Source organism: Drosophila biarmipes, chromosome 2L, assembly GCF_025231255.1.
Source record: "Drosophila biarmipes strain raj3 chromosome 2L, RU_DBia_V1.1, whole genome shotgun sequence".
In the NCBI taxonomy this organism is placed as follows: domain Eukaryota; kingdom Metazoa; phylum Arthropoda; class Insecta; order Diptera; family Drosophilidae; genus Drosophila; species Drosophila biarmipes.
The window spans coordinates 16,055,201-16,069,522 of NC_066612.1; the positions used below are offsets into that span (position 1 = coordinate 16,055,201).

Below are 14,322 nucleotides of genomic sequence, written 5' to 3' on the forward strand. Positions count from 1 at the left end.
AACAAGTGCAGTGCACATGGCGGCAACCTCTCTTGGACTCTCTCCGAATTTCCAGAGAGTTCGCTGAAAATCTGCAAAGCTCAGAGAGTTTCCACGCTCTCTCCGACTCTCTCTCCATCGGCGAAAAACCAACCCCCCAGAAATACCCAACTCAGTGTGCAGAGTCCTGCCAATTTTCCTACTGGGAAACTATGTTGGAGTACTACGAGTTCGTATTTTCCTGATAAGCAGCAGCCGCTGTTTTCCTTTTTCCGCTCGGCGGACGGGGAAGGGGCGGAACATAATTGTAGCTCCAGACGGGAGGGGGCAGGATTCGATCGATTTTTCATGCTCCTGCTCCCCAAAAAAGCAGAGCGGGCTCGGGCCAAAAAGAAACTGCTGCATACGCACAGGAGCAAAGAGCCCAGCGGCTTCTCGGGCTGGGGCTCCTCTCTCTCTGTGTTGGTGTGTGTTTCGCTGGCTGTGTGTGTGTGGCGTGTATGTATATGTCTAAGGTGTGTTAACCTCAAATGCTCCATCACAAACACACTAAGGCCACGGAATCAAGTGGAATTGTTTAAAAAATAAGCATAAACATGCTACAAAATGCAAACTTTGCTCTTCATCACCCACAAAATCCTTTTAAAAAGAAGCCTAAAATATTCTTCGTTTCTTCATTTTTTTAAGCCACTTTGCAGAATAATAATATTTCACTTTTTTATTTTCTAATCTTCTATTTAGATTACCTCTCTCAAAACGTGTTTATTTTTTCAAAAGCTTATTTAACTTTATGCTTACTTTAGGTTTATAGTGTTTTCTCCGGGTTTCTCTGCCGTTTCCTTTTGTAGTAAACTTCAGCTACTAATCCCAGTTATTGATTTTTATCGAGCGCCTGTGTTTTTACTACTATAATCTCTATCGGGACTTAAGCCCCGGTTCACTTTACGATTGGTTTGAACTTAGTTTCCATCAGCACTTTTGCACGTTGAACACTGGCACAATCACATGGATATATCCTTCGCATATATATTCCTTCGTGGTATATGTTGTATTTTCCCTGCTAAATTTATTTCTTTTATCCAGCTTTTTGGGGGCTATGGAATTTTGTATTAGCTTTTCCTAATGGACTTTTCCGAATTTATTTAAACTATTTTCGCTGTGCCCATTTCGCACACACAAACGCACATGCACTGAAACACGCGACGCGAGACACGCACACAGACACAGCAAGCGTATAGAATTTTTCACTGCGCCTATGTATTCGAGGGGTGGTGGGCGGTATGGTTTTTCAGTGTGTGTGTCTCTGTATATCCTTTGGCGCGGACCGAACCGAAATTCAAAAGTCTGGAGACACCGCCGTCGTCGTCGTCCTTCCGCGAGCAACTCAATCGACACAATGAGCCCAGAGCACATTGGAAAAGTCCTCACAACTGATGGGAGAGCGAGATGTCTAGGCCAGCCGAGTTTTTCACCACCAAAAAAACATGTGAAAGCGGCGCTGCAGAGAGCCAGACTCTCCTGCTCAGTGAGTGGGCGCAGAGAGAGGGAGAAAGTCACTCGGAGGGAAAACTCTCCACCTGGCTCTCCCCGAATCATATGTTTTGCATCCCATCCGAAACTCCGAGCCTACAGATTCCATCTCCGCCACAACCGCAGTTGGAACTTCCTGACTTCCTGCGTTTCGTTTATAGCTAACCTCTGAGCCCCTCCACCCCCTTCCCCACCGCCTCTCGTCCTTTGGCCAATAGGTGTTGTTGTTTATCTGTATTTGTGTAATATCCTGTAGTTTCATGAGTTTCCGTCACACTCTTTACGTGCGTTTTATTTTTTGCTCGGTTTTGGGAAGATTTTTTGGGCAAGCGATGCTCGGAGTTGATGAGCTTGTGGCTGGGTTTTCGCAAACTTTTTAAGGGTTTCGTAGAAAGTTTGGAGTAATTTGAGTAAAGGGCTTAGAACACGAGAAGGGCTATTTATTAATTTACAGAAATTCATCTGCTCTACAGTGGCCAATTGAGTTTAGTTGTATTGGCACTAAATAAGAAAAGTGCAATCAGAAAGTGAATTTGAAACAAATTTGAACTAATTTAGTTGTATCACTTTTTTTAAACTTATAGTTACTTTAAAAGAGAGGTGAAAATGAAATATTAAATATTAATATGAATTTAAAATTTTAAAATCTGGTTGCTAAGGCCTAAAAAATAAACATGGTTACCACCATTTAGAGGGCTCATTAAAAACGCGTTTCCCAAAGTAATAAAGATTAGCAGCTGCCGTAACCAATCAAATTTAATATTCGCTTTGGCAATTTCTAAGCTTTGCCGCCCTCTCCCTGGGGAATTCGCGACACACCCAAACTTTAGGAGCCAGCATAAAATAAAACGCAACTGGAATAAATCAGAACTGCAAGAGGCAACTGCACGGCAAGAGCCATAAATACTCATTTTGCATGAATGAGAAAATAAAATGAAATTTGCATTTGACTGCACACGACGACGACCAAATTATTTGCCAGCAATATACGGTTATTTAAGGTTGAGCCCGACAGTTATGCACACAATAAACGCCCTGAAGTTCGCAAGGGACGCAACAGGAAGTTGGCCAAAAACAGCCAAGAAACAAAAAAACTTCGAAAGAAGGAAGGAAGCACGCAAAATGCGCGCCATATGATCGCGGGCAGAAGGAGGGAAAGAAAGGGGGGGTGGCGGCGAAATGGGAACACGCCAAGTGGGAAATGCAGGAAAAGCGAAGAAAACCCCCCGAAAAGGGCCTCTTGGTCTTAGAGAGTCTGCGTTGTTTACAACTCACGCACACCGCGATGCTATTACCCACACAAAGGGGCACCCACACCCACAGAGTGGAAGGTCTTCGAGTTACCGTTACGCGTTTCCAACTGGAACTCACTTCCGAGAACAAAAGACGGAGCTACAATTTCAAAACACACCGAACGCGAAGCCAGCAAACGGAACTCTGAGTGGCACCTTTGAGATACTTTATCCAAGGAGCGGTCGCGGAACGCAGCGGAAACGGAACACAGCCCCTACCGACAAAAAGTAAAAGAAAGAAGGCGAGAGAGAGCGAAGACGCGAGAGAGCGAGGAGCGGAGGGGTGCACTCCTGCAGACATTTGGCGAATGCAATTCTTCGGGGGAGAAGAATGGGGCTGCCGAAACCCCGGATTAGGCAGCCCCCACGAATTTCTGTAATTAAGCAGCCAGTAATGCATGAAGGGGGGTCTAGGGGTGCTGAGAAAGTGCGGAAAGTGGGCGGGAAAACTAGGGGAAAAGGGCCGAAAAGGCAGCCCTGGCCAGGCAGTTTTAATTTCAAATTCAAAAAGAAGGCCAATTAATTAGGCAGGAGAGTCGGATTTAAAACGGCTACTGGAAGGGACCGAAGGGATGGCGAGGTGATGATGATGACGGTGATTTTGTTGACGATGCCGTTGACAGGTGGCTCAGGTGGGCGGATAAGGGGGCTAAAAGGTAAAGGGGTTTGAGCTCTGGCGGTTTAAGCCCCTCCACGAAATGTGCGTTAAAAGTTTTGAGCCAATTGCGGGCGGAACTTGGTTTCAACGGCAACTCAAATGTTTGTTTGGCAGTTCTTCGAAAGGAATAAAAGAAGATTTATTTAAATTGAACTTCGAGTCTTAAAAACAGCATGTTTGGAAAATAATTCAAAACTTCTCGAGTTAAATTCACATTTCATGTATTGAATTAAAGGACCCACGGATTAGCCTCGTCTTGTGGTCATAAATCCCCGTCTAGACACTTCATATTTATGAAGGGCAAAAAACTTTTGCCGGCCGCACCCAAAATAATACACTTTTCCAAAGCGGAACTTGCTGTGGAATCCATCAACTTTTCATTTTCTTTCGATTTTTTCGCAATTTATTTGTATTCATATTTAGAGGCGCTCCGCTTTCGCTGAATATTTTCACCAAATTTCATATTCATAGCGCGTTGTGGTGTTTTTTATTAGAACGATGGTAAACAAAACAGGCAAAAAATCTAGCCGAAAATGTTTACATTGACGGTGGCCATTCATACCATCATGGGGTTTTTTCAACCGCTCTTGTTGACTGTTGGGCGATACTTTTTGCCTTCTTCGGGCATAATTTCGCTCATTAAAATTCCATAAATCGAGGCGAGAAGCGGCAACGGCATATAATTGCTTTTCACTCCTGATTGCATCGCATGTTCGATAAGAATTGATTGGATTGTATCGGGTTGGATCCGAGCCGCAACTCACCATGCGCCAATTAAAAATGTAAAGGTTCTCAAGTTGTCTCGTGTCCCGTGGGTTTTGAGATACATCCTCCCCAGCTCCTCACTTCCTCCTTCCTTCGCTGTGCCAACATTTGGCCGCACATTGCCGGCACATGTTTGCTTTATGAGTTATTCCCCTGGAAATTTTTGAAAAACAAAGATGAGCATATGGGCAGGCAAAAGTGAGACGCCCTCGCCCTCATAAAAGGTTCAATTTCGTTTGGATCAGTTGACCTTTCGACGGCAATGGGAAAGGCACTGGGGATTGTAGAATGACAAGGGCCACGCATGCGCACACGCTTTTTCTTCTTTCTTTTTTAATTTTATTGTTTTGACTCTATCAGAAAGTGCTTAATCCCGCTCATCCATATGGGAAACATGTCCGGGTTTGTAATGATGATGACATTATTGGCTGCGACCGACCAGCATCTTTCTGTGCGGTTGCGGCTTCAAATGTAATTATACGGTCTGGGATCAGGAACCCCGAAACAAAACCCAAGCCACATGATCAATGCCGCAGTAGTTTGCCTTTCGTCGACATCTGCCACCTCCTTCCTCCGCTCTTTTTAGTGCATTTTTATGTCGCAACCATTTCGACTCAGTGCGCTTCATTTGCCGCACTGTTGTGACATTTGCTTCATTTGTCAGCGCTTCATTAGTCACCGAAGGACCTGCCGGACACTCCCCGACACTCGATTTGTGTCGATATCAATGAATTTGTCACTAATTTATGTTCTTTCGACGACACCTCAGGGGAGAGGCGTGGGATACTAATGAAAAGGTATACAATTATGAGGGGGAGAAAGGAGGGTGTAAATAAGCAAAGGAAGTATTTGAACCTCTGGTATAAAACCTCTTAGTAACAAATCTAACTCGAAGATACGGTTTTTGTGCTCCTCATACCGTTTAGAAAATATTTTCTTATGCCATACTGCGTAATATTTGTTTACCCCTCGTACTCGTTTAATTATTCATTTCATTCCAACTTTGGCTTGCAGCTCACTTGTCATTCCGTGTGGCTTTTGCATTTCAACTTTGCATTAAAGCATTTATCTTCATTCTGCGAAAACCACTCACAGCCGCATTATCCCCCGCATTTTTGACTCGCCCAGGATGTCTGGCCGTGTTACCAGTTGAGACACATTTCTGACCAGTCCGACGGCGGCGTCTGACATGGCCTGCATCCCGTCTCATCGCTAAGGACCCCGCTCAGCAGAAAGGCAGGCAGGAAGGCCAGAACCGTCATCAGCTGTACACTCCACGCCGAGCAAACAAACTGGAGGGGCCAACAACCACTCAAAGGAGCGAGCACAGGCGGGAGCCGGTGCTGCCCAAGGACAGGACACGAAATGTGGCTGTCAATCGTCAATAAATAAAACAAAACAAAAATTCCCAGAAAACATAAATGAATATTAGTCCAATAACCTGCACCCAAAATATTATAAATATTATATATTAATATAGAAGATATTTAAAAATAATTTAAAAAAAAAGTATATCAATTTCAGTTTGTAACATACACGATAAATACTATTGCTGTGATTTGTAAAATCTATTTTTTTAAATTGCAAGATCTAAAAAAAGCTTTTTCCCCATCCCTGGCTCAGGACACCCAGACATCCTGCTGTTCCCACAGCTCTTCGTGGCCCATTCCCGTGGCTTAACACTCGACTCGAGTCACGTACATGTCCTGCTATTTCCTCACTCCACGGCCTTTGCGACTGACATGACCAGGACTTGAGTTCGGACTCTCAGACGAGAACTTGGCTGTTTGGCTCTTCTGCAACAATTTTGGTAGCCGTTTCGCTCAAGTGTCGCAATTTGATGACACATTTTGTTAATGCCGAACTCATTACCTATTTATATAAACTCCACAGTATAGTATTTTATTCGATTGTTTATGGGCTTTAAAGCTTCCGGTTGTGGTGCCCCCATTAGCTGTCAAAGTGTCATTCCATTGGAAAACTCTTAGTAAAAATGGCAGCTTAAGTCCAGAGAAAAATGTACAGAAACGATAAAAAAAAGTAGAAGAAACAAATCGTAAGAAAATTTTATTCGCTTTAATACATTTTATATCCTGTATTTATTATCTCTTAATAGGATGCTAAATATATTAAATTGAAGGAAATGCTCGTACATTTTAAAGTTTGAATAAATTAGCACCATTCGAGTACGATTTTATGAGTTTTTTTATGTGAAAAGTAAATATGTGGAGCATAAAACCAGTTCTCATTCTCCTAATTTCGCGGGAAGTAACGACAAGTGCGCCCCGTGAGTCATTATTCCCCACTTTTAGGGCAAATAAAAATATCATAAAATTTGCGGAACTGTCTTTTCTAAAGCTGAGTTCAAGGTTTGCACTCTGTCGCTCCCCTTCGCATTTTCTTCTCCATTTTCCAGCTTGTCTGTTAAATTTTGCGCAAATGCCAAAGTTTACACGCATCAGCAAAAGCTTCTGCTCAGGAAGCAAGGGATATAAAAACGAGTGAGAAAAACTTTAAAGAAATCCAGATAAAAGCAATGCAATATCTAAAGTTTTCGCTGCCAATTTTTTTTTTCGGGTTTTATTTCCTTGGATTTTGGCCCCACGCTGTGAGCGCATTAAGCAATTTTTCAAAGCACTTTCCACAGACTTTCAGGGGCAACACCCAGACATCCTCAGTTCCCAAGATGGGTGTTTACTTTGGGGGGTCTATTAGGGAGTGGCACTAACAAATAACGACAATTGATATGTCTGCCACTGATGGAGGAACCAGCTAGCTGCGGAGCGGAATTTTAGAAATGTGGAAATTAAATTATAATCACAAAACGCCTTTTGTCTCTGGCAACTTTGTTAATTAAAACTCAATAGCGCCTGCGAATGCCTTCGGGAAAGTGGGGAAAACAAATTGCGAGCAACATGCTCGAGGCGAAATTATGTCAATGCACAATGCAAAACTAATTTGGCAACTTGGCAGCAGGCACAGCCGACCGAACTTTGGGCCAAGTGGAATCCCGGTTATCCCGAAGTGTTGTACCCGAGGTTTCCATGGCCTATCGCTAACACTTATCCATTTGCCCGGCCCAAATCCAGAGCACAACTAACTCATAAAGCCAAGTGCAACTTTTACAGTTCTCTAGCCCGGCCAAGAAAACAAAAACCATAACCGAACTGCTGCGTTGTGGCAAAACTTTCTTAATAGATTTTTGCTCTGCGATAAACTTTTTCCAATACAGCCAGAGCATGAAAAAACGAACGAAAGCCAACCAAACAGGAAGAAGTCTTTTCCTTTTCTTTCCAACTCGACTCCTAAGGACGGGTCTCTGGCGGTATTCCCATTGTGCTGTGGCCATCTTTTTGCTAAATTCAGTTTAGATGTGGAAATTGATTTTCATCTCTGGCCGGCATCTTGAGTTTGTATTGCGGCTTAGTCAAAGTTTTCCCCAGCTTCGATGGGGGTGGGGAAAGTGGAAACAGGATTCGTCCTAATACCAGGCTTATTGTTTACACATCATATTACATTACGGCGCATTATATATAAATGGTAATCAAATTGGTTTTGTTCGAGGGCCAGACACTAAAGAGTGTTGGTAACGTTTAGGAAGAAAAGTGAGGGGTGGCATTTTTATGTAGCAGAAGAAAGTGAAGAGCTGAATGGCCATATCTTTTGGGTATACACAAAATAAATTTTAATTTTTATAGAAACTAAATTTAAACGTCCGTTTTTGAAATTATACGGATAGCAATCTATTGAAAATTAATCTGAGCAGGATGAAGAACATGTAAATTCCCATAAAAAAAGTGTTCCAATCGTTTTTTGTATCCTGTACTGTTGTCTAAGGACTTACAAGCCTGGCCTGCTGTTAGCACACAGCACCACATCTTAAGCCTTCGGCATTCTCACTTCACTGTCACCCAATTTCCAGGGCCCTTTCTTTTGCAGCACTCCCCCTAACCATAAATCCTTCCCTCTGTAACAAGTTAATCTTCATTTTCCTGCTGCCTTTCTATTAAAATGCCATGCATCAATGTGACCGACAAGTGAGAGGTGACTGCAAAAACCCAAGGCACTGGCAGCTAGTAGTGGCCCTTTTTCCAACCCCTCCTGTCAGGGCCTCATAAACTCAATTAGAATGAACGAGCTGGCAAAAGAACTAGCTAAAGTAGGGGCACCCACATGCAGATGCAGATGCGAACTGCAGACGCGCAGTTACAGATACATTTTGCTGCCGGACTCCCGTTGAGAAATCCTGGCAAGGTTAATCAACAGAAACACAACACTCATAATTAGAGGGGAACACGAGATGGGGAAAATACAGAAAAACTAGGGAAATAAACAGGGTTGTCACTTCAGTTATTTTCTAGCCAAATTCTACTGTTTTCAAGGGTGGAGTCTCATCCAAAGGGTATATTTTGTTAATATAAGTATATAGAAAGTAAACACTTCACATATAAAGGTAATACTTTTAATATTTTAAGCTGAATGATATCTAAAATCTTCTATAAACCTTATAATTTTTAAAATAAATGATGTTTACTAACAAATATTAAATTTTATCAAGTAGAAAAATACATCTCTGAAAACCAGCGATGGGAATTGCGGTTTGGGGTTGACCGCTTTTGATTAGGCAGGAAGACGGTTTTTCCCTTAAATTCTTTTGCCTTTTCCTGCGTTTTATTTGCGCTCCATTTAATAGTTTAATGTCTGCAAGTTGTAGCAATTGCCGGCGATCCTGTGGGAAGTCTCGGACGCCCTTCGCAGAGCCGGAAATGAGTTCTTGATGGCACTTGCAGCGGCTTTGGGAACACCCAGAACCGAAACTTTCAAGTGTCTGGTCCACTCTGCTAATTAAGCGTTGTCCACAGTTTGGTTTCAGCTGCGGCCGACGCATGCAAAAAGCCCCATTGGAGTGGACCAAAAACCCGAAATAAATTAGAGCTGCGACACTTGAGCACGATTCTGCCCCCAAATATTTTTATTTGGCCAGCTTTTTGCTGTTTTCAATGTCAGACAATGCGCACGTCCTGTTTTGTCTGCCGGTAATTTATGTGTCTGCTTTTCATTTTTCAGTTGCAACAACAGGAGTTCTTCCGCTTCCTCATTGCGTTTCCCCGGTTTTTTAAACCATTTTAATTTACTGTCTCGTCTTTTTGCACTTTTGCAATTAGTTTTTGCGGCGCGACATAAGCCCACTGCAATATTGCCCAATAAATTGTGCATTGATCGTAAACAAATTGAAATGTGTTTTTGTTGGCCATTAGTTCGCCGAATGCATTTCGTTGGTCGATTGTCATTCACATTCGGTTTTTCTCCATGTCGTTTTGTTTGCCTAGTTATTGTTAAATGATTTGAATTTCATATTTCCATTGTGGGGAGGAACAATAAATTTGTTTAATTTATGCTGAATTTAATTTTTCATATGGTGGAGCAAATATAATATACTAACTCGCTGCAGCTAGTCAAATCAAAAGCTTCTGTACAGCAAAAGAAACGATTAACTTTTTTAGGGTTCAGAATGATAATTTGAATAAAGAATGAATTTAGTACCTAATAAAGTGATAGTAATTAGTTTTTATACTTACAAATGTTTTAGGGTATAAAAATCCCCGGTAGTCCGCACATTGTTGACCAAACTTCTTTTGTAACTGAAACGATAGAAAATTATAAATAAACGCATCAAAGGTAAAAAAAGCCTAATGACAAACAAATTTGATTTACTTATGCATTTTGTGAATCTGCAGTTCCTAACGCTTTTGAATTCTAATTGCTGAACTAATTATTTCATTTTGTTTTATTAAGCACTTAACTACACTTTCTATATCCACCATGGCTTTGTTATTTCTTTTCCACACACGTAATACCCCTTGGCCTGCAATATTGATCCTTATTGGAATTGCGTAAACTTTCGTCAGTGTCGAAAGCCAGTGCATACAACTTTAAATGCCAAGGACATAGTTGATAGCTTCTATACCGAAAGGCCAAAAGCCAAAAATCTGTGAAAATGCCAGAGCTAGGAAGTCAACTGGGCAATAAGGGAAGGGCAAACGGGAAGGAAACCAGACACAGGACAAGAGTTTTGGCTGTGGCATAGCAGAGCAATAACAAGCATTAACTAGGATTGACTTGAAGAAGCCGCAGAGACCAACAATGGGCAGTCCTGAGAAGCAATAAAACTGTTGTTAGAGAGACAAACACAGCAAGGACCTCCGTTCAATACGTTAAGTGCAGGGCAAAAACTATTAGCAAGGCTTTTATGCAATCGTCCAGGGAGAACATTCGGCATCGAGACAAGCGAATTAATTAGTAACAGCTTTTGGCGGGGCAGATTGCCACAAATTCATCCACAAATAATACAAATATTAAACACTAGAGCGACCACTTGAGCGTTGGTTGTTTTTCCCCTTCACTCGCTCAAAAGTTTTCCAAGCCCCCGCAAAATAAGGAGAGTGCAGGAAAAGCCAGGCATTAGCCAAAAGTTTGCAGAGTTTGTATTATTCAATATATATGGAGGCTAACAGAACGGAGCACTGGGGATTTATTTAAGTGGATTTAAACGCTTTCTGAGTCCCGACAACGACGCGAAAGTTTTGCATCTCATGTGTTTACTTGCAAAATCGAAAACCAGGGCCAAGTGCCTTTAATTGAATTGCGAGTACAAAACAAAATAAAATTAGCACTGGTAGCCGCATTATTCATTAAATTAATTCATCTAATGTGAGGTTGAACAGAAAATGGCAAAAAAGGATGAACAGCTGCAGGCACTGAAAGTCCTGAGCGGAAGTTGTCGACTCCGAAATGGGTTCTAAATAATTCAGCAGAGTCTAATTGATTTCCAGAGTCATCGCAGTCCAGAAGCTTCCTGAATTTAATGCGTTCAGCTTAAAGCAAAGTTTGCTTGAGGGATGCCAAGCTCCATTTTTTACTTTGGGTGCCGGCCTTTTTCTGGTCAAGTTCATTTGATTATCTAAATGATGGTAATTAAAATTAATTTGCATTCGGCTTCCTTAAAACTCGCGCAGTACATTGGCCGTTAAATGGGGAAATTAAAAGTAAATTGAAAGTGAAATTAATTGCAGGACCGGGTGGTGTTCAAAGTCAAGTGGAGTTCATCAGTGGGGCATGTGCATGCTGAAATACGATGGCGGGCAAAATAAAAGTGATTAGAGTTCAAAATATACAATAAAAAATAATATAAATTATTAATTATAATTTTCTTTAATAAGTTTATTGGTGATTAGGAAGTTCTTTTTTGGAGAGGCACTCTAAGCTATCCAATAAATTTGACCTCGTCTGTGTGACCGATAAAGTACTTATCCCAATTGCAATTAGAGTAGCCGGCAGCAAATGTTTAATGAATACAGAGCGCCCTTTGTTTTTGGATGGGCAGAAGTACAGTATCTTGGTATGCTGCAACAATCGCCTCGTCATTTATCAATTCCCTTCCCGTTAGTGCGGATGGTATCATTTTTCTTCCCTAACAGATTTCGCACGCCCATTTTTCCATTCATCCCGGTCAGTCAGCCAGTTAGTTTGTTGGTCAGTAGTCAGGAGTCGGCGAGTGACTGGGTTTTGGATTTCCGCTGCCAGCGACACTCGACACGAACCCAGCCCCAGCCCAAACGCTTCAATCACTCAGTTAGTCAGTCGGGCATTCGCTCATTCATTCGGGCATTCGAACAAAGGAGACGCCTCTGGTCAGCCAACTGTTGACATTGCTAAATGAATGAACCCTAGTTAAGTTACAAAATTGCATGAAAAAGAGGAAAGTGCACAGGAAGAGCCAGTTTGCTGGCAGTTACGCTCAGTTTTCGAATGCCCTAACTGAAAAGAAGATAATGTGCTTCTCAATAAGGTTGATTTTTAAATTAAATTCAACTATTTGTTAAAAAATGTCCCCTGCAAATGTTTATTACAATTGAGAATCGAAACAATCTAAGGTGTAACAAAATGTATTTAGAAAAATAATTTAAAAAGGGTATTAAGTAGTAGTGCTTTCGTTTCAACAATAAAAAATTGAAATACATTTGCAGAACGAAGCAAGAAAAACACTTCATTCCATGTTGTAACATGAGTTTATAAAAACATTCATGGGTGATGTCCAAAAAATATATAAACACAATTATACCCTAACTTTCCGTGCTGAAAACTTTTGGGAAATGAAAAAAAAGAGAAAAAGATGGATGCACGGGACACAACCGAGTGCAAATCAAATGCATTAAGCGCGACGGTAACCGAGAGTGCTCGAGTATCAACCTGAAGCTATCTTAACCGGGGCATTCCATTTATCCATTTAGCGTAGAAAAAACTATTTCCCCCACCTTATTTCCTTGGATTTCCTCTTCTTTTGGTTTTGCACCGGCACTTTGCACGTAGTTGCAGTTGCGAACAAAGCTTCGATGGGGCTGCTGCAGCGTAAATCCCATAAAAACGAAAATGGCCAAGCAAGTTGGAAATTGCAATTTAATTTCGACCGCAGCCAACACGAACATGGACCTGGGGAGAAAATCCTGGCCAAAGGAAACTAATGGAGGAGTTTTCCCGGGGAAATGGTGACCATATTGATGGGCGGGTATGCATTCTAACGACCCCATTTGCCAACCTTTGGCCCCAGTGCCCCAACTTTCTTTGTTTGTGCTACGTAGTGCGCATCCCTCTCGTTCACATGTGCGTCCCATTTATCACTGAATGGCACTTTAACCACAGGATATTTGATCTTGTGCCATTTGACATAAGTCTTGGCCGGCCAGCTCTCCCTCAGCTTCCAGTTGCATGTTGTGTATACACACTTCCACTGGGGGAGTTCGATGTGTGCTTGCTTGTCCCCTCGAAAATCAATAAACTGATAAACATATTGCATTATCGCTCGGTGTGGGTAAATTGAATCGAATCCCGTGCGGTCAGCCTGCAGAATAAAATGGTCGAGGCCAGCAGAGTTTCAGCGAATGGAAACTAATTTTAAATGAATGGCGAAAGTTAAACAGCCAGTCGATTCGGCCAGGCCAACAAAACAGCGGTAAAAGCACAAATATTTGCAAATTATAGGCCTTATTTCGGGAATTGCGGTTCAGGGGAATACATATGAATCAAGGAAAATTCAACGAAAACGATTTGCTTATTTAAAGTATTTGATAAATAAATATTTTATTTTTGGTTTATATTTATTTGGTTTATCTTATTTTATATCGTATTGAATTGCTTTAAAGATGAAGTCTTTGCCTTCAATGTGATGGAAACTCATAATGTTATCTAATACATTGACAAACATAATCTGCCTAATTTGTTAAGTTGCAAACGTGACACTTAACTTTAATAGCTTTCATTAAATACTTCTCCGTATTTTAACTTTCTCAATTAGCTAATCTGATATAATTTTGTCAAATTTGTCTCTTTCAAGATTCGGCCACTCGAGTTACTTTAATACAATTAAAGTGAATTAAAGGGAATCCCTCTTCAAGGCTGGCCTGTGGACTGTGGGAAAGGATTGATGCCTTGGCAGGCATCGCATATCAAAGACTAAATTTAACCCATGAATGCTTCACTTGCCCGAACGCCAAGGAAATCAGCGAGACTCCTGAAATCTCCCTCAATATATTTTCCTCTGTTATTGGAGGGTTTCTGTGTTTCTTTTTGTGTGTTTATTTTCCGGCTGATAAAACAAAGCCAAAAGTTTACTATAATAAAATATAATGAATAGGATGTGGTGTGTAATCAGGGAGAATATCAATGATGCAATTCATGACAAGTGTTTGCTAGTCGAACCCAATTTGCTGCTTGTTTTGACATCATCAGTAGCATTTCGCATCCCATTCCAGCCACCCATCAGCATCATTATCGTGGGGCTGCCGCTAGAATTTTTATGAGAAAAGTGGCCCCATAATCATTATGTATGAGTGCCATTTACCCCCCATTTCCACCCCACCCACAAAATACTTGAGCAGGCATCCAAGCAAGACAATCATTATCTTTTGCCGCCCATCGAGAATCCAGAGCTCCCCACTTTTCTCCCTCGTTCGGTACCAGCGAGTGTGTAAGCGAGAGGAAAACTATTTTTCTATTTTCTCCCCCCTTTCAACTTTTGATAAAGTAATTTGTCAGTAAAAC

General features: G+C 41.5%; 1 protein-coding gene across 10 annotated transcripts in view; it reads right to left on the bottom strand.

Annotated features, from left to right (window-relative positions):
- LOC108033637 (neural-cadherin) overlaps window positions 1–14,322 on the bottom strand; it is a 124,858-nt gene that overhangs the window by 97,849 nt on the left and 12,687 nt on the right. For 9 of the 10 annotated variants that reach the window (XM_050885448.1, XM_050885446.1, XM_050885444.1 and 6 more), the window contains exon 3: window positions 9,804–9,866. The gene's annotated coding sequence lies outside the window, so the exon portion shown is untranslated. Of the gene's footprint in view, window positions 1–777; window positions 1,362–9,803; window positions 9,867–14,322 lie in introns of those variants that run through there. The other variant, XM_017108056.3, reaches the window with a different exon arrangement.